The sequence below is a fragment of the Rhinopithecus bieti genome, unplaced genomic scaffold (assembly GCF_001698545.2).
Source record: "Rhinopithecus bieti isolate Rb0 unplaced genomic scaffold, ASM169854v2 scaffold_33652, whole genome shotgun sequence".
In the NCBI taxonomy this organism is placed as follows: Eukaryota; Metazoa; Chordata; class Mammalia; order Primates; family Cercopithecidae; genus Rhinopithecus; species Rhinopithecus bieti.
The window spans coordinates 5,939,429-5,957,395 of record NW_016814761.1 but is presented as its reverse complement, the minus strand read 5'-3'; positions in this window follow the sequence as shown (position 1 = coordinate 5,957,395).

Here is a 17,967-nt window from a genome sequence, read left to right as displayed (position 1 = left end):
CTTCCAGGAGGTTTCCTGTAGGAAGCCTTGCTTTGGCAAGGTGGCGTTCATTTTATTCCTCCGTATCGTTGACTAAATAACGTTCCTCTGAGAAAACTGTTCCCTTCTGGGGATAGACAGTAACGATAGCTGCCATTTTCGCTATGGCTCGTGTACTTTGTATTTCAGTTTCTTCACTTCACATCACTCCATGATGATCTCATTTTACAGGTGAGAAAATTGAGGTTCAGCGTGGTTAACCAACTACTGATGGTCACACAGCTGACAAGTGGGGAAACTGAAAATCAGACCAAGTTGGCAGAATGTGACCACTTCCCTCTCCAAGCTCATTCCTCCCTGTCCCCTCCCTCACTGGTGTCAGCCACGGTTCCTTCCTGTGTCTTCAACTCAGAAAGCCCTTTCTGACCTCCAGGCCTCTGCCTATGCCAGTCCCTCTGCTTGGAGCACTGTTCAGACTGACTCATTCTCTTCAGTCTCTACTCACTCATTAGGTTGAGAGGAGTCTTCTCTGTTCTCATCTAAGCAGGTGCCCTGATCCCCTGCTTCCTCTACATACCTCTACATCTTTTTCTTTACAACCATTATTCTAGTTACAATTGTGTATTTATTTACTGATTGACCTTTCATTGGCTGTCTCCCCAAGAAGGGTTAGAAGCACTGATTTTTTTCACATCCCACTTTGTTTCCAGAGCTAAGCACCACGCTTGGCACATAGCAGGTGTTTGCAAACCATTTCTTCAGGGAGGGAAGGAGACTGATGGTCTTGCACCCTGCTTTCCGGATGCTTTGTGCCGAGCAAGGTGCTGTCTACCTGTGAGGGGCTGCACTTGCTCATGATGTTTGTTTTTCTGCCAGCACAGAGCAATGTGTGTTCTCTCTGGCCTGGCCTGTATCCCCTTTGGTGAGGGTAGGAGAGTTGGCATCCCATCCTGTCACATCCATGAGCCTCATCAGGATCAGTTTTTCCTTAGAAACTTCCTCCCACATGAATCCACCCCAGCCCTCAAATCCTAACTGGATGTGTTAGGAATTGCATTCCAGGGTAATCAACTGTCCTGGTGTGCCAGGGGTTGAGGGGTTTCGGTGCTAAAACTGGGACCATCCCAGGCAAACCAGGATAGTTGGTTGCTGTACAGATTTGGCTGCTGTGAATAGAAGCCTGTAAAAGAGTGGCTTAAATAAATTATATAAAAGGAGAAGGTCAGGACTGGAAGGTGGCTTCTTAATATTATCAAGGACCTGAGCCCCTTGCTTTCTATCCTGCTATCCTAGAGGCATAGTATCCACACTCAAGGTCACCTCATGGTCCCAAGATGGTAGCAGCAGCTCCAGTCATCATACCCTCATTCCAGGCAGAGAACGCAAGGAAGTGGAAGATCAAAGAGGACAGGCACCTGCTGAATTATCCCCCCTTAAAGAGCTTCCTCAGAAGTCCCGTTTGGGACATCTACTCATATCTCTGGCCAGAACTGTATCACATGACCATTTGTAGCAGCAAGAGAAGCTGGGAAATCCAGATTTTTAGAGTAGGGTGCATTGTTGCCCTGATTAAAATATGGTTTTGCTTGTTTGGAAAAAGGCCAGACTACATATTTGGTAAGTTGGGTGACAGATTCATTGTGGTTTGCTTGGAACTCCCCCATTTTAGTACTGAAAGTCCTGCATCCCAGGAAACTCCTTGGTTCCAGGCAACTAGGATCATTGATGTGGTTGGTCATGCCACTGGTAAGCAATATCTAGTCTCCTTTTTTTTTTTTTTTTTTTTTTTGAGACGGAGTCTTGCTCTGTCGCCCAGGCTGGAGTGCAGTGGCCGGATCTCAGCTCACTGCAAGCTCCGCCTCCTGGGTTCACGCCATTCTCCTGCCTCAGCCTCCTGAGTAGCTGGGACTACAGGCGCCCGCCACCACGCCCAGCTAGTTTTTTGTATTTTTTAGTAGAGACGGGGTTTCACCGTGTTAGCCAGGATGGTCTCGATCTCCTGACCTCATGATCCGCCCGTCTCAGCCTCCCAAAAGTGCTGGGATTACAGGCTTGAGCCACCGCGCCCGGCCAGCAATATCTAGTCTCTAACACACTACCCCACTCAACTTGGCAATAGCAGCTGCCTTAGGGACACAGTGTTAGATCTCTGTTTAGTGCCTTGACATCCAGGCATAAATCAAACATCAAACAGCTCAAGTGATGCATTAAAAAATAATTTCACCATAGCCCAGGTGCTGAATTACAGCAGTTGAGCTATAATTATTTCATACATATCTGTGAAGCTGAGAAAATTCTGCCTCAATTAGGAATAAAGTTAAGCTTCCAAAATTTTCTCTATCTTTCAGGGTGAAGTTTCCCTCCTTTGCCCAAGTTCATTTGGTTCGGTTTTTTAGATCCTAAAACTCTAGTTGGCAATGTTCATTATAATAACATTGAGTTTTTCAAAAGCTGCAGATTTGAAGGAAAGAGGTAGGAAGTGGGAAATGGAAAACACCCATCTTTGGAATAACATAAATGTCTTATAAACAATTGTAAATGCTACCGGGGCCTCTTAGCCCAGGAAAGGTGTGGACCGCATGAGCAACGGCCAGCAATGATCAGCAGCCTCCTGTGTCAGACACTGGGCTGAGTGACATCTTTGGCTCGCTGCACCTTCATGACCATGCTATGCTCCATTTTACACCTGGGGGTACAGAAGCTTCCAGAGGCTAAATCATTTGCCAAGTCCACACCACTAGGAAGTGGGTGGTGAAGCTTGGGTTTACACCCTCATCTGGCTGATTCCAGAGCCTGGTTACTATATCCTGCCTCCTGGAAAGATTTGGGTTTGGCCAAAGGAGAGGCACATGCACAGCCTCCCAGCTCTGGCCAGATCCATCCCAGCTACATCCTCAGAGTGGAATGTGGAAGGCAGTTTGTAGCTTCTAGCAATGTATAGGTCTTCCCAATGCTCTGGAACCAGAAAAATACCCCATGGTGTTAAAATAACAAATGTCATTGTGTTTCTTGTTTCTATTTATTTATCTAGAGTGCTTGGTATCTGGTCTCTCTGCAACCATGACAGTTCTCCAGGGCCAAATTCACAGACTCTAGAAGTTGCAATGTAAGGTTTAGCACCTGTTAAGGAGACCCCTGGTGATTTCCCAGGATAGACTTCTGAAATCCTGGTCTAAGTTGCAGTGGAGATGCCTCCTGGAGACCTGATGCCTGCTTCAGCACCCCTCTGCACTCTTCCTAGGTGCTCCTGGTCTTTGGGCATTGGTTGAGGGGTGCCTGGGGTTAGATTGAGTCCAGAGGATGCTGTGTTGATCGTGCTTATTGGGAACCCCACAGCCTCTGAGGCTAGTGACACACAGTCTCCACTGACCCCTGAGTCCCAGCTGCAACGGGTGTTTCCAAGTGTGATGCTGAGCCTTTGTTCCTTCATCTAAGAATTAGGTGACAAAAGCGTCTGCCTCACAGGGCTGTTGGGAAGATTAAATGAGAAGGTGCCAGTCAAGTATCTGGCACCATCTTCCATATGACACAGTGCTTGTTATGTGGAAGGCTCCATAAATCTCAGCCTTCATAATGGTGATGGGGAAGAGGATGAGGAAGAGAAAGAGGAGGAGGGGAAGAAGATGAGGAAGAGAAAGAGGAGGAGGAGGAAGAGAATAAGGAAGAGGAGGAGGAGGAGGAAGAGAATAAGGAAGAGGAGGAAGAAAAGAAGGGGAAATGAGGAGGAGATAAAAAAAGAAAGAGATCATCTGGTCGGGTGCAGTGGCTCACACCTGTAATCCCAGCACTTTGAGAGGCCAAGGTGGGAGGATTACTTAAGGCCAGGAGTTTGAGACTAGCCTGGGCAACCCAGGTCTCTACACAAATTTTAAAATTAGCTGGACATGTTGTTGCACACCAGTTGTCCCAGCTATTTGGGAGGCTGAGGCAGGAGGATTCCTTGACCTCAGGAGTCTGAGGCTGCAATGAGCCATGATCACACCATTGCACTCCAGCCTGGGTGATAGAGTGAGGCCCTGTCTTAACAAAACAAAACAAAACAAAACAAAACAAAACAAACAAAGACAGATAATCTGAAATCATTGCTCAATTTCTTTGACTATAAAGTGGGAATAAGTCTGGGCATCATAACTCGCACCTGTAATCCCAGAACTTTGGCAGGCGGAGGCGGGTGGATCACTTGAGGTCAGAAGTTAGAGACCAGCCTGGCCAACATGGCGAAACTGCATCTCTACTAAAATACAAAATTATCTGGGCATAGTGGTGCACGTCTGCCATCCCAGCTGCTCAGGAGGCTGAGGCAGGAGAGTTGCTTGACCTCAGGAGGGGAGGTTGCAGTGAGATGAGACGGCATCACTACACTCCAGCCTCGGCGACAGAGCGAGACTCTGCCTCAAAAAACAAAACAAAACAAAATAATAATAAGTAGAAAACTAAAATGGGAATAATAACAGATCATCCTTCAAAAGGTTGTAGAAAAGATGAATTGATATGTCTGCTAAGTGCTTAATGTTGTACTCAGCACATACTAAGTGTTCGATAAATCCTAGTTACTGACAACTCTTTACGCTTCAACAAAATCAGGATAGTAAGTTGCTTTCATCATAGGTTTCGGTGAAAACTCCAGATCGTATATCTGAAGTGAACAGAAAGTGCCTGGTACCTGTCAGACCTCAGCACATTGTCACTATTATTCAAGCAGAGGTGAGGAACTGTCCATCTGATTGAAGATGTGGACTCAAGGCAGACAGGAGTGGGACCTGGGAATCTTCTGGAGAGAATGGAACTGAATTATTGCCCGGAACCGGCGGAGTCTTCTAGGCACAAGCAGCTCTCAGGGGCAATGTCTGGCTGCTCCTGGCCTGGCTCACGGCGGGTTGCAGCCTTTGTGGCAGGCCTGTCCTGGTGGCACCACGTCTCCCTCTCTAGCCTTTAGTTCTCTTGCCAAAGGCCGGGGAAGCCAGGGCCAGTGTGAGTGCTGCCTCTGGGTGGTCTCCACAGTGTGGGCGGTGACTCCACTGCCCCAGCCCCTTGACATCTGCCTTCTGTAGAGCACATGTTGTCACCAGTTGACACTTACACAAGCCAGAAGCAGGCCCAGCCCACACTCATTGCCATAATAAACACACGCGGTAGTTTCTGAGAGCTGAGCTGTCCCATCCATCAATCCAGCGTGACACTCAAAGAGCCCCGTGGTGGGAGTCGTGACTTCAAAGGTCAGAGCCTGACATCCAGGTGTGTGCATCAGGGATGCTGTGTGCCCTGGGCTGCGGTGGACGGCGGAGGTGAGCCATGGGGTCTGCGTGGCTGTGAGAGTCCGTGTGNTGCAGTGGAGATGCCTCCTGGAGACCTGATGCCTGCTTCAGCACCCCTCTGCACTCTTCCTAGGTGCTCCTGGTCTTTGGGCATTGGTTGAGGGGGTGCCTGGGGTTAGATTGAGTCCAGAGGATGCTGTGTTGATCGTGCTTATTGGGAACCCCACAGCCTCTGAGGCTAGTGACACACAGTCTCCACTGACCCCTGAGTCCCAGCTGCAACGGGTGTTTCCAAGTGTGATGCTGAGCCTTTGTTCCTTCATCTAAGAATTAGGTGACAAAAGCGTCTGCCTCACAGGGCTGTTGGGAAGATTAAATGAGAAGGTGCCAGTCAAGTATCTGGCACCATCTTCCATATGACACAGTGCTTGTTATGTGGAAGGCTCCATAAATCTCAGCCTTCATAATGGTGATGGGGAAGAGGATGAGGAAGAGAAAGAGGAGGAGGGGGAAGAAGATGAGGAAGAGAAAGAGGAGGAGGAGGAAGAGAATAAGGAAGAGGAGGAGGAGGAGGAAGAGAATAAGGAAGAGGAGGAAGAAAAGAAGGGGAAATGAGGAGGAGATAAAAAAAGAAAGAGATCATCTGGTCGGGTGCAGTGGCTCACACCTGTAATCCCAGCACTTTGAGAGGCCAAGGTGGGAGGATTACTTAAGGCCAGGAGTTTGAGACTAGCCTGGGCAACCCAGGTCTCTACACAAATTTTAAAAATTAGCTGGACATGTTGTTGCACACCAGTTGTCCCAGCTATTTGGGAGGCTGAGGCAGGAGGATTCCTTGACCTCAGGAGTCTGAGGCTGCAATGAGCCATGATCACACCATTGCACTCCAGCCTGGGTGATAGAGTGAGGCCCTGTCTTAACAAAACAAAACAAAACAAAACAAAACAAAACAAACAAAGACAGATAATCTGAAATCATTGCTCAATTTCTTTGACTATAAAGTGGGAATAAGTCTGGGCATCATAACTCGCACCTGTAATCCCAGAACTTTGGCAGGCGGAGGCGGGTGGATCACTTGAGGTCAGAAGTTAGAGACCAGCCTGGCCAACATGGCGAAACTGCATCTCTACTAAAAATACAAAAATTATCTGGGCATAGTGGTGCACGTCTGCCATCCCAGCTGCTCAGGAGGCTGAGGCAGGAGAGTTGCTTGACCTCAGGAGGGGGAGGTTGCAGTGAGATGAGACGGCATCACTACACTCCAGCCTCGGCGACAGAGCGAGACTCTGCCTCAAAAAACAAAACAAAACAAAATAATAATAAGTAGAAAAACTAAAATGGGAATAATAACAGATCATCCTTCAAAAGGTTGTAGAAAAGATGAATTGATATGTCTGCTAAGTGCTTAATGTTGTACTCAGCACATACTAAGTGTTCGATAAATCCTAGTTACTGACAACTCTTTACGCTTCAACAAAATCAGGATAGTAAGTTGCTTTCATCATAGGTTTCGGTGAAAACTCCAGATCGTATATCTGAAGTGAACAGAAAGTGCCTGGTACCTGTCAGACCTCAGCACATTGTCACTATTATTCAAGCAGAGGTGAGGAACTGTCCATCTGATTGAAGATGTGGACTCAAGGCAGACAGGAGTGGGACCTGGGAATCTTCTGGAGAGAATGGAACTGAATTATTGCCCGGAACCGGCGGAGTCTTCTAGGCACAAGCAGCTCTCAGGGGGCAATGTCTGGCTGCTCCTGGCCTGGCTCACGGCGGGTTGCAGCCTTTGTGGCAGGCCTGTCCTGGTGGCACCACGTCTCCCTCTCTAGCCTTTAGTTCTCTTGCCAAAGGCCGGGGAAGCCAGGGCCAGTGTGAGTGCTGCCTCTGGGTGGTCTCCACAGTGTGGGCGGTGACTCCACTGCCCCCAGCCCCTTGACATCTGCCTTCTGTAGAGCACATGTTGTCACCAGTTGACACTTACACAAGCCAGAAGCAGGCCCAGCCCACACTCATTGCCATAATAAACACACGCGGTAGTTTCTGAGAGCTGAGCTGTCCCATCCATCAATCCAGCGTGACACTCAAAGAGCCCCCGTGGTGGGAGTCGTGACTTCAAAGGTCAGAGCCTGACATCCAGGTGTGTGCATCAGGGATGCTGTGTGCCCTGGGCTGCGGTGGACGGCGGAGGTGAGCCATGGGGTCTGCGTGGCTGTGAGAGTCCGTGTGCATGCATGTGTGTGTGCGCCTAGATATGTCTATACACATAGGTGTGTGCACATATGCATGTGTGTATGTATGTGTATATTCATTTGCGTGTATATGTATATGTATATGTATGTGTGAACTCATGTGTATGTAGCGTCATGTATGTGTATATGTGTGTACATGCATGTACACATGTATACATGTGTGCACGTGTGCAGGTGTATGTATGTAAATGTGTATGTGTGTTTATGTGTCTATGCATGTATGCATACGTGTATGTGTGTTGTTATATGTATATGCATGTGCATGTGTGCGTGTGTGTGTGTGTTTATATATTTACATGGCTGTGTGTGTGTGTATATATATGTATATGTGTGCAAATGTGTGTGTCCAGGCAAGCACATTAGATCAGGAGATCTCAATACAAAATGTTCAGCGGCCAGCAAGGTTGTATAAATGTGGAAATGGGATTGGATAGAAAGAAGGTGACTCTGGTCCTTCAAATACAGGACGCGTATAGTAGAGAGTGCCGAGGACTGTGGCGAACAGGAAGCCTGTGCCCCTGAGTGCAGCAGATGCAGCCTCGTTCCTGCTGCATAAGGAATGTAGGGCCAATGTTACCAGGAATCCCCATTTTTCAAGAGAAGCCAGAAAGCTGGATTTTATGTGAAATGGCTTGATTTTAAGAATCTATTGTCTTAAAAATAGACAATTTTGAAGGAGATTGTTAAATGTCTCCTGGGTCAAACACACCTGAGGCTTGAACTTGGCCTGTGGGCACCCAGTGAGCAGTCGATCGCCAGCGTAGTCATTTCTTTCTGGTGCAGAAGGGACGACCCTACCAAGCCCGGCTTTTCCTGGAAGATCCTGCACTGGCTTGGAGGAGTCGTTCCCAGTGGGGTGGTTTTGCCCCCAGGAGGCATTTGGCAATGTCTGGAGACAGTTTTGGTGATCAAAACTGGGTTACTCTTGGTGGTGGTGGTGGTGAGCTCAATACTGGCAGCTGGGGTAAAGCCAGGATGCTGCTGAACATCCTCCGGTGCCCAGGACTACCCCTACCCTACCCCAAGTTAAAGAATAACCTAGCTTGGCCGGGCACAGTGGCTCACACCCATAATCCCAGCACTTTGGGAGGCCGAGATGGGTGGATCACTTGAGGTCAGGAGTTCGAGACTAGCCTGGCCGACATGGCAAAACCACACCTCTACTGAAAATATAAAAATTAGCAAGGCGTGGTGGTGCACACCTGTCATCTCAGCTACTCGGGAGGCTGAGACAGGAGAATCACTTGAACCCAGGAGGTGGAGGTTGCAGTGAGCAAAGATCGTGCCATTGAACTCCAGCCTGGGCGACAAGAGTGAGACTCTGTCTCAGAAAGAAAAAAAAAAAAAAAAAAGAAGAAGAAGAAGAATCTGGCTCTAAATGTCGACAGTGAGGTAGTTGAGAAACCTTGAATTAGAATCATCCCGAGGGTGATTTGAGAAGGCCAGCTTCCGGCTGTGGAAATTCCTCACTCAGGAGCAGTGGCCTTTAGGAGTCAGTTTATGCCTGATTTAAAATGTCCTCCAAAGGTCTTCTTTCCAGCCTAGGGGTCTGTCCATGTGCTTTCCCCACATGCCAGCTCCATAATAAGTGTGTCACATGTCTGAAATCAGCAAACCTCTCAACTCCCAGGAGACACACTACTTTTATCCCCATTTTACAGGTGAGAACACTGAGACAGAGAAAAATCGAGCAAGAGTCTGTGGTCACACACACACACACACACACACACATACATACACACATACCACACAGGAAAGTTGGTAGAGCCTGGATGTACTTTGGACAGTCTGACTCCAAACCCACTCCCTTAATGACAGGGCTACATTGTGAGAAAACATGGACTGAAATTGCTTTGCATTCTCTTGCACATCTGAGAGTTTACTTGACTGCTTTCTATGCCTGGAACATTCTCTTGGAAAACACCTACCTAACTTTCAGGGCTCCGTTCTAAACGCTCCTTCTCCTGAACGTTTCCCCCGAGGAGAGACTAGGTCAGGCACCCAGTCTGGGGTTCCTTCACCAACAAGGTGTTTTCCCTATCAGAGATCATTTCTTGTTTACTGTGATTGCTTCAGTTTCTGTCTTATTGTGGCATGAGCATCCATCATGGCCATGCTAATACCTGGCACATACTAGGCACTGACTAACTGTTGAAAGAGCCGATCAATGAATGGATGGGCGTTTCCTTGCTTCCCAGTTAGCTTTATTTCTGAACTTTGCAGTTGAGTTTTTTTGATGAGCTAGGCACTGTTCTAAGTACTTTACGTGTATTAACTTGCTGATCTTTGCAACAGTCTTATGAGGTAGGCATTATTATTATCCTTGTTTATTCTCATTTACTCAACTTCGTAGGCAAACAGAAGTTAAGGAACTTGCCAAAGTCACACAGCTAGTAAGTGGCAAGGACTTCTCCAGTGGCTGCTGCAGTGACTTTCTGCAGGCCTGGGAACAGAGCTGAGCTTTGTGCTTGTCCTGACTCTCTGGATCTCCAGATAAGGGCTCAGTGAGCTTGTACTGTGTGACTCAGGACAGATTCACATACAAACAACTATTTTACTGAACATCTACGATGTGGCAGGCACTGAATTAGTTGAAGTGGTTGTATTTTCATGTACCTTTGTCATTTGTATTTCTTGTTTAGGTATTTGCTTGTTTACATCCTATTAGTATATTTGACTTTCTGTTATTGATTAACAATTACTCTTTACATATTAAGGCTCTATACCATATGTTTGTCAACTTTTTCAGATTTTCCCAATTTAGTTATTTTTCAACTTGTTTATAATTTTTTTTTTTTTTTTTTTTTTTTTTTTTTTTTTGTTGAGGACAGCAGTTCCTCGCTCTCGTTCCCCAGGTGAGGTGCAGCGTGGCCGCCGATCTCAGCGCTTCACGTGCAGCGTCCACCTCCTGGGTTTATGCCTTCTCCGGCTCAGCGCCCGAGTAGCTGACTACAGGCCCCCGCCTACCACCATTGCCGGCTAGTTTTTGTATTTTTTAGTAGTAGCGGTTTCCCTGCTTAGCCAGGATCGGCTCTCCAGTCTCCCGACCTCGGATCCGTCCCGGTCTCTGCGCCTCCCAAAGATGCTGGGATTACAGGCTCGAGCCACAGCGCCCGGCCTATAATTTTTTATTTGCTATTCAGAGTTTAATTTTAGGTAATTAAAATGTTTTTTATGGTTTTAGTCCCTAGTACCATGCTTCAGGACTCTTTTTATCCCCAAGATTATAAAATATTCATTCATACTTATTTTTCTATTCCTTTTAGTTTCATTATTTACATTATTTATTTACTTGTTTATTTAACATTTTAATCTTTGGTCCACCAGGAATACATTTTGCCATATGAGGTGAGGTAAGGATCTCAGTTTATTTATTCAATAGGTCTACTTTTACACTCCCAAGAAAAATTCACTGCCTTGACTAAAATAGGCAGCCACAAATGTTATAATGTACAGTGGAGCAGATCAGCTCATAAACCTACTTGCCCTTCAGTGACTGAGAGAGAGCGTGCTGTGTATCTTAACCATGTAACCAGTGGATGTGATGGTGTTAGACTCTGGATTTTTGACGGATGATGCTTTTTTAGGCATTTACTTGGAGGAGATACAGATACTGCAGACAGGACATCTGCGCATTACACAGCTGCTACTGCACTAACTCCTCCCCCCACCTCACCTTGCCACCTGTCAAATTACCCCTTTACTCACATGCCTGGTGGGGACCCCTTGGCACATGACCAGTTTTTAAAATGTGACATCAGTTTTAGTGATTGATTGGCAAAGATGAAAGAGGTCGATAACTCTTGCTGTGGCAGCTATGGAGGAAAAAGGGCTGTCTTGATCCTCACTATTTTGATTGTGTAAAGTGGGGGTCAGGTGGAGCTAGGCGGCTCTCTGCAGAGCGACACCCAGGCTGGGCACTGGTCACTGTGCTGTGGGCCTTACATTCATTCACTAGGCCTCCAAACCACCGTTAAGAGGTAGGAACTATCTTTAAGTTCATTTCACAGACAAGGCCGCTAAGGCACAATGAAGTAATCTGTCCAAGGTCAAGCATCTGGTAAATACAAACCCAGGTTGTCTGGGGTCTATTCTACAGCCTTGCACGGTTTGCAGCGACAGCCTTCAAGGCCTGCTTACTCTTAACCCAACGATTCTCTCTATAGGAGTTGATCCTAGGGAAAGAGTTATGGATGAGTATGCAGATTTGGGATGAGGCTATGTATCACAGGGTTGTTTTTTATTTTGTTTTTGAGACGAGGTCTCACTCTGCCACCCAGGCTAGAGTATAATGGCATGATCACAGCTCACCACAACCTCTGCCTCCCAGGCTCAAACGATCCTCCCATCTCAGCCTCCCAGGTAACTGGAGCCAAGGCATGTGACTTTATGCTCAGTTAAGTTTTGTTTTGTTTTGTTTTGTTTTTTGTAGAGATGAGGTTTTGCCACGTTGCCCAGGCTGGTCTCAAACTTCTGGGCTCAAGCCATCCACCCACCTTGGTCTTCCAAAGTGCTGCGATTATAGGCATGAGCCACCGTGCTTGGCCAGGGTTGTTTTCAACAGTGAAAAATTGGAATTAACCTGAAAGCCCGTCAATAGTAAATCAGTAAATTCTACTATATAGTATTGCATATCCTGGACTGTGATGCAGCTTTTAAAGAGTTATAAATCAATATACAATTCCCAATATATCAGGAGTTCGGGACCAGCCTGGCCAACATGGTGAAACCCTGTCTCTACTAAAAAAAAAAATAATAATACAAAACTTAGCTGGGCGTGGCAGCAGACACCTGTAATCCCAGCTACTCGGGAGGCTGAGGCAGGAGAATCACTTGAACCCAGGAGGCAGAGGTTGCAGTGAGCCGAGATGGCACCACCACACTCCAGCCTGGGTGACAGCGTGAGATTCCATCTCAAAAAAAGAAAAGAAAAGAGAAAAGAAAAGAAAAGAAAAAAGAAAAGAAAAGGAAAGACAGAAAACTACTGGGTTAGAACTTCCTCCTTCTCCCCTCCCTCCCTCCTTCTTTCCTTTCTTCCTTCCAGTTTCTGCTCAAATGTTATCTCCTAAGAGGCAATCCCTGGACCACTGTGCTGAAACAGTGCTCTTCCTTCCGTGCCAGCACTCTCTGTCCCTTATCCTCTGGGCCTTCCCTGATAGTCCACAACACGTGGGCCTATTATTTTCTGTCTCCTGCACCGGACTGGAAGCTCCCCAAGGGCAAGGGCCTTGTCTTGTTCCCTTCTGTACTTCCTGGCCGAGGACAGTGCTCCATTCACTGTAGGCGCTCAGCAAGTGTGTGTTGAATGAGAAAATACCTCTGTGCCGAGCCAGCATTTTCAAGGCCCTGCTGTGTGCCAGGCTCTGCTTTAAGTGCTTTACACCCGTGAACTCATGGAGTTCCCCCTGAAACTTCTGGGAAGTGGGTTCCATTATTACCCTGGTTTACAGAGGAGGAAACTGAGACCAAAAAGGTTACGGTGTAGCTGGCCAAGGTCACGTGTTTCTATGTGGCCGAGCAGGATTTGTTCCTCAAACGCTGCCAACCTGAACATTCAGGTTCCCACAGATCCTTGCACATCGGTGGGAGGACAGCCATTGCATACATTCTGCACGCTGGAGGTGAAAGAGACGTGCATTTTAAATTCTGAGTACCCTGCTTAAGAGCTTTCCCTGAAGCCCTCCTCCATTTGCACTTCCTCCAACAGTGTCCTGAATTCATTTTAGTAGAAGAGTCACGAGAACACCAACACACAAAAACATGGTGTTCTTTTTTTGATACAGAGTCTCACTCTGTCGCCCAGGCTGGAGTGCAGTGGCACGATTTTGGCCACTGCAACCTCTGCCTCCCAGGTTCCAGCTATTCTCCTGCTTCGGCCTCTCGAGTAGCTGGGACCAGAGACATGCGCCACCACGCCAGGCTAATTTTTTGTATTTTTAAAAGAAACGTGGCTTCACTATGTTGGCCAGGCTGGTCTCAAACTCCTGGCCTCAAGTGATCCGCCCACCTTGGCCTCCCAAAGTGGTGGGATTTCAGGTGTGAGCCACGGAGCCTGGCTGACATGGTGTTCTTGCTGAGAGTTTGTGGACAGAGCACAGGGACCCTCTGAGCTCCGAGGGACAGGAAGGGGTTGTCGCCAGGCTAGGCTCCCCACGTAGGGACGACTGTCCTGGTTTGCTCTTGGAACCCAAGCATCTCCCTACCCCAGGACAATGGCCCCAATTCAGACTGACAGCACTCTGAACTGCCTGGCTTGTTGGTGGCTGCAGTGTGCTCATCTGCCCACTGGTTTTCAGTGTCACTGTCGGAGCTGAGAGTGGCCACCTAAGGTCTGGGCTGCTGCTGCTGCTCTTTGTCCAGCCACTGAGCAAGGGAGGAGGGGGGACAGCAGGATCACACCAGGCCCTCTGCCCAGAACGTCTCCCCTCGCCTTCCTAGGACCGACCCTTCTCACCCTCCAGGTCATGTCTGGAGTGCTCCCTCCTCCAAGAAGCCCCCTTTGAAACCATGCATCTGGAGAGGGTTGAAGGGTGCCCCCAAGAGAGACGACCACCCCAAACCTCAGAATGTGAGCCTTTACAAATAAGAATCTTTACAAATAGCAAGGTTCTTGAGATGAGATCATCTTGGAGCATGGTGGCCCTGAGTCCAATGGCGAGTGTCTTATTAAGAGATGGAAAAAGAGAAGAAGCAGAGAGGCACGAGGAAAAGGCCATGGGCCACAGAGCCTGGAGCAATGCGTCTGTAAATCAGGGAAGCCGGCAGCCAGCGGACTCTCTCACCACCTCTGGAAGAAACCGGTCCTGATGACATTTTGATTTCCAACTTCTGGCCTCCAGAACTGTGAGAAAACAATTTTTTTTTCAAGCCACCAAATTTGTTACAGCCATTCCAGGAAATAAATATAGTATGCCCGCCTCCACATACCAACTGTGGCAATTTGGGGCAATTTGGCTTGCACTTAGGCAGGTTAATTCTACCCCTCAGCCTCAGTCTTCCCATGTGAGAAATGGGACTTTAGCCATACCTGTGTGCTTTCATGGTGAAGATTAAATGAGACAGTAACTATACGGACTCAGCTGGGAGCCTGCCACCTGGTAAGTGCTCCATGAATGTTAGCTATTTTTATTTTATTTTATTTTTTTTAATCAATCTAGAATGTGTCCCCAGAGATCCTAAGTTAGAATCGAAACCGAGATCAAAGCACATTCTTCATTTGGTTCTGTACACAGTGAGGTTTTTGGGCCATCAGGTTCCAGCACAACAACAAAAACATGGAAACCACTCAATGCTCACCCCGAGGGGTGGGTCACTGACCTTATGGTGCAAGGGAATCACGTGCAGCCACTAAAGGGACATTTAGAAAAGATTTTTGCTGGGCGCAGTGGCTCATGCCTGTAATCCCAGCACTTTGGGAAGCCGAGGCAGGCAGATCACTTAAGGTTAGAACTTTGAGACCAGCCTTGCCAACATGGTGAAACTCCGTCTCCACTAAAAATACAAAATTAGCCGGGTGTGGGAACATGCGCCTGTAATCTCAGCTACTTGGAAGGCTGAGGCAGGAGAATTGCTTGAACCTGGGAGGCAGAGTTTGCAGTGAGCCAAGATCGCGCCGCTGCACTCCAGCCTGGGGAACAAGAGCAAAACTTCATCTCAAAAAAAAAAAATTTTTTTTTGATAATACAGGAACATTCTTGGTAACAGCATTAAGTGGCTAAAAGAGGGATAGAAAATTGTATGTGCAGAATGATTACAATTATGCAAAAATAAATACTGCATTTCTATTGAGAGAAAACACACAAAAAAGTCACAGGGAAGCAATTTAAATCCGTTCATACGGGAACAGGGAGAGAGAAAAGAAGGAAAAAGGAAGGGAAAGGAGAAGGGAGAGGGAAGGCGGGAGGCTCACAAGAGATGGAGGAGTAGCCAGTACTCCTTATTGCTGCAGTAACATTAAGCCACCATATGTGTGTATCGCAATTCATATCTTCTGAAATCTTTCCCATCCTTTTTTCCAACCCATTTGGCAGTTTTAATAAACTCTGAACTTCAGGTCCCTTATCTGAAATGCTACCTGCAAACCCAGCTGCACCCCACTTTGCGCTCATGGGCAATCCCCTTCATTTCTATTGGCCTCCATTTTCCATTCTATAAAATGGAGATGTTAAAAGCACTACCTCACTGAGTTATTGATAATATCTCAGACCTGGGCCTGGCACATAGTAGGTGCTCAATAAACTCAAGCTGCTGTTCTTTCATATGGGACACGAGCCTGGTGGATCATTGCTGGCAAGGCCAACACCTTAGGGCTGTCTTCTCGTCTCCTGGAGAGTCCCAAAGGTTGAGAAGTTCCTCTAGTATCCCACAGACCTCCGTGGCCAGAGGGCAGATGAGAAGGTGGGAGAGGGCACCCGTTCAGTGTTCCCACCGGGGACAGCCTCATTTCATCTTGGCACAAGACAACTTCCTGGTTCAAAGACCAAAGGCCTTAAAAAAGAAAGGAGAAAGCGTTCCTGGACATCAAATGTTTCTTACAAACACTGTTTTGATGGTTTAAATGTAAGCAAATCTGAAACATATGGATTACATTTCTCCTGAAGGGCTGAAAAGTTAAAGGGAAAAAAAGGGAGTTGTCTCCAGCCGAATTCATGTTGATTTTTGCCAATCTCCAGAATCTTTGGGAAATAATTGGAGACATGTCCTCACACCCCAACTAGTGCTAAGCTGTAGCTTTTTTTTTTTAATTGCTGTTATGACTCACTGTTGAGTTGGTGATTATTTTTATCCAGTTAATGAAGGTAATCTATAAATTACCACTGACCCAGATTCAGATTCATTATTTAATAAGATTTAAATTACACACCCAAGTTCGCTCGGAAGCAGCGGGCTGGAGCCTCTTTCTGAATGGAAAGCCTGCATCTGTTTGTTTTCGAAAGTCCCGATGCTCAGATGTTCTGATCACCACCTCCCTGCCCCCATTTGAGCGTGTGGCCTATATAGTGTGACATTTGGGACCACCTGGCCAGTTTCCAGGCCCTGTTCCTGCACATGGTCTGTGGGTATTGGCCCTGGACTCAGTGAAGAATACCATGTGGGGAATCCCAAGGCTGCCACCCAGCTCCTGTCTCTGTCAAACACTTGCAGGGTGCCTTTGGGTGACCTCTGGCCCCTCTGTGGGCCTCGGTTTCTCCCTGTATGGCACATTCTTTATGGGGGTTCTTAGTACTGTTACACCAAATTAGGGTTTCCTACGGTGTGTCCTATGGGGCCCTGGCCCCACGGGTGCTGTCTGGAAGGGCTCCTTCCTTAACCACCCTTGAGCACGGCTACAGACTCCACAACGGCAGATTCACGAGAGCATACCATTAGGGTCAAAGTCACTATGTCGGACCCCCTGCAAAGGCCATAGATTCCAGAGAGCTTGCCCTTTTTCTGCGGCGTGCTTTCTGCCTTCTTTTACCCAGAAGGGTCCTTTTACTCAGAAGGGCCTGGTCAGGACCTGACCCTGCCTTCTCAGTCCCTCTAAGGGCTCCCCTTGTCCTTAAAATGAAATACACACTCTTGAGCTTGCAAGGCTCTGCAAGGCTCTGCTCCCAGAGGCAGCTGCATGGACAAGCAACCTGGGCAGTTGCACAGAGGGACTCCATGCTTGATTTAATGCTCTGTTGTCTCATCTGGAAACTCTAAGTTTGCCTGAGAGGCTCTGCAAATCAGGTAGCCAATCCTGCTGGAACCCTAGCTCACCTTTGATGCCGACCTGTCCCTCTCTCTCTCCTTTCTGTTCTTCTGCCTCGGTGCTGACTGGACCCTAAGCCCTGAGTGAATGTCACTGTTTGATCAAGAAACACTTTTTCCGTAGAGCTCCTCCCTTCCTCCTTCAGAGGGACCTGTTCATCCTTCAGCTCTCAGCTCAGATGTCAGCCCTCAGAAAGGTCCTTCTGTCCTCCACCAGCGACCGCAGCAAGCGTGTAGCTCATCCCTGTGCAGCGCTATTGGGAAATGCCTGATCGGTTTCCTTGCTCACTCTTTATCCTCCCTCACAACGTGGTGAGTACAGGGAGGGCAGGGGCCCTCCTTCCTTGAGGACACAGCCTGTGTGCCCCCCACACACTGAAGCTCCTGTCTTGGTCAAGAAACTGGCTCCATTTTCCCAGCCAAGTATGTCCCGTATTCCTGTGTCCCCTGGGGAAGGTGGGGTGTTGAACCCCAGCTCTGAACTCCAGCGGCAGCAGGTGGTGAAGGAAGAGACTTTCTGCTCAGGGGTGCACCCCCAATTCCTGGACTTGTTCTGAGTTCCTGCAAGGAACCCCAGCCACAGTGACTCCCAGGACCCTGGACCTTCTTCCCCTCCCCTTTGCTCCTTCTTGCAGCTCCTCCCACCCCATCCTCCCTGAACCCTTTTTCTGCCCTTCAAGCTTCATTGCCCGAGGACTCCTTTTTATCTCTTCAGCTTCAAAGCTGCCTCCCTATGATCACGGTTTCCT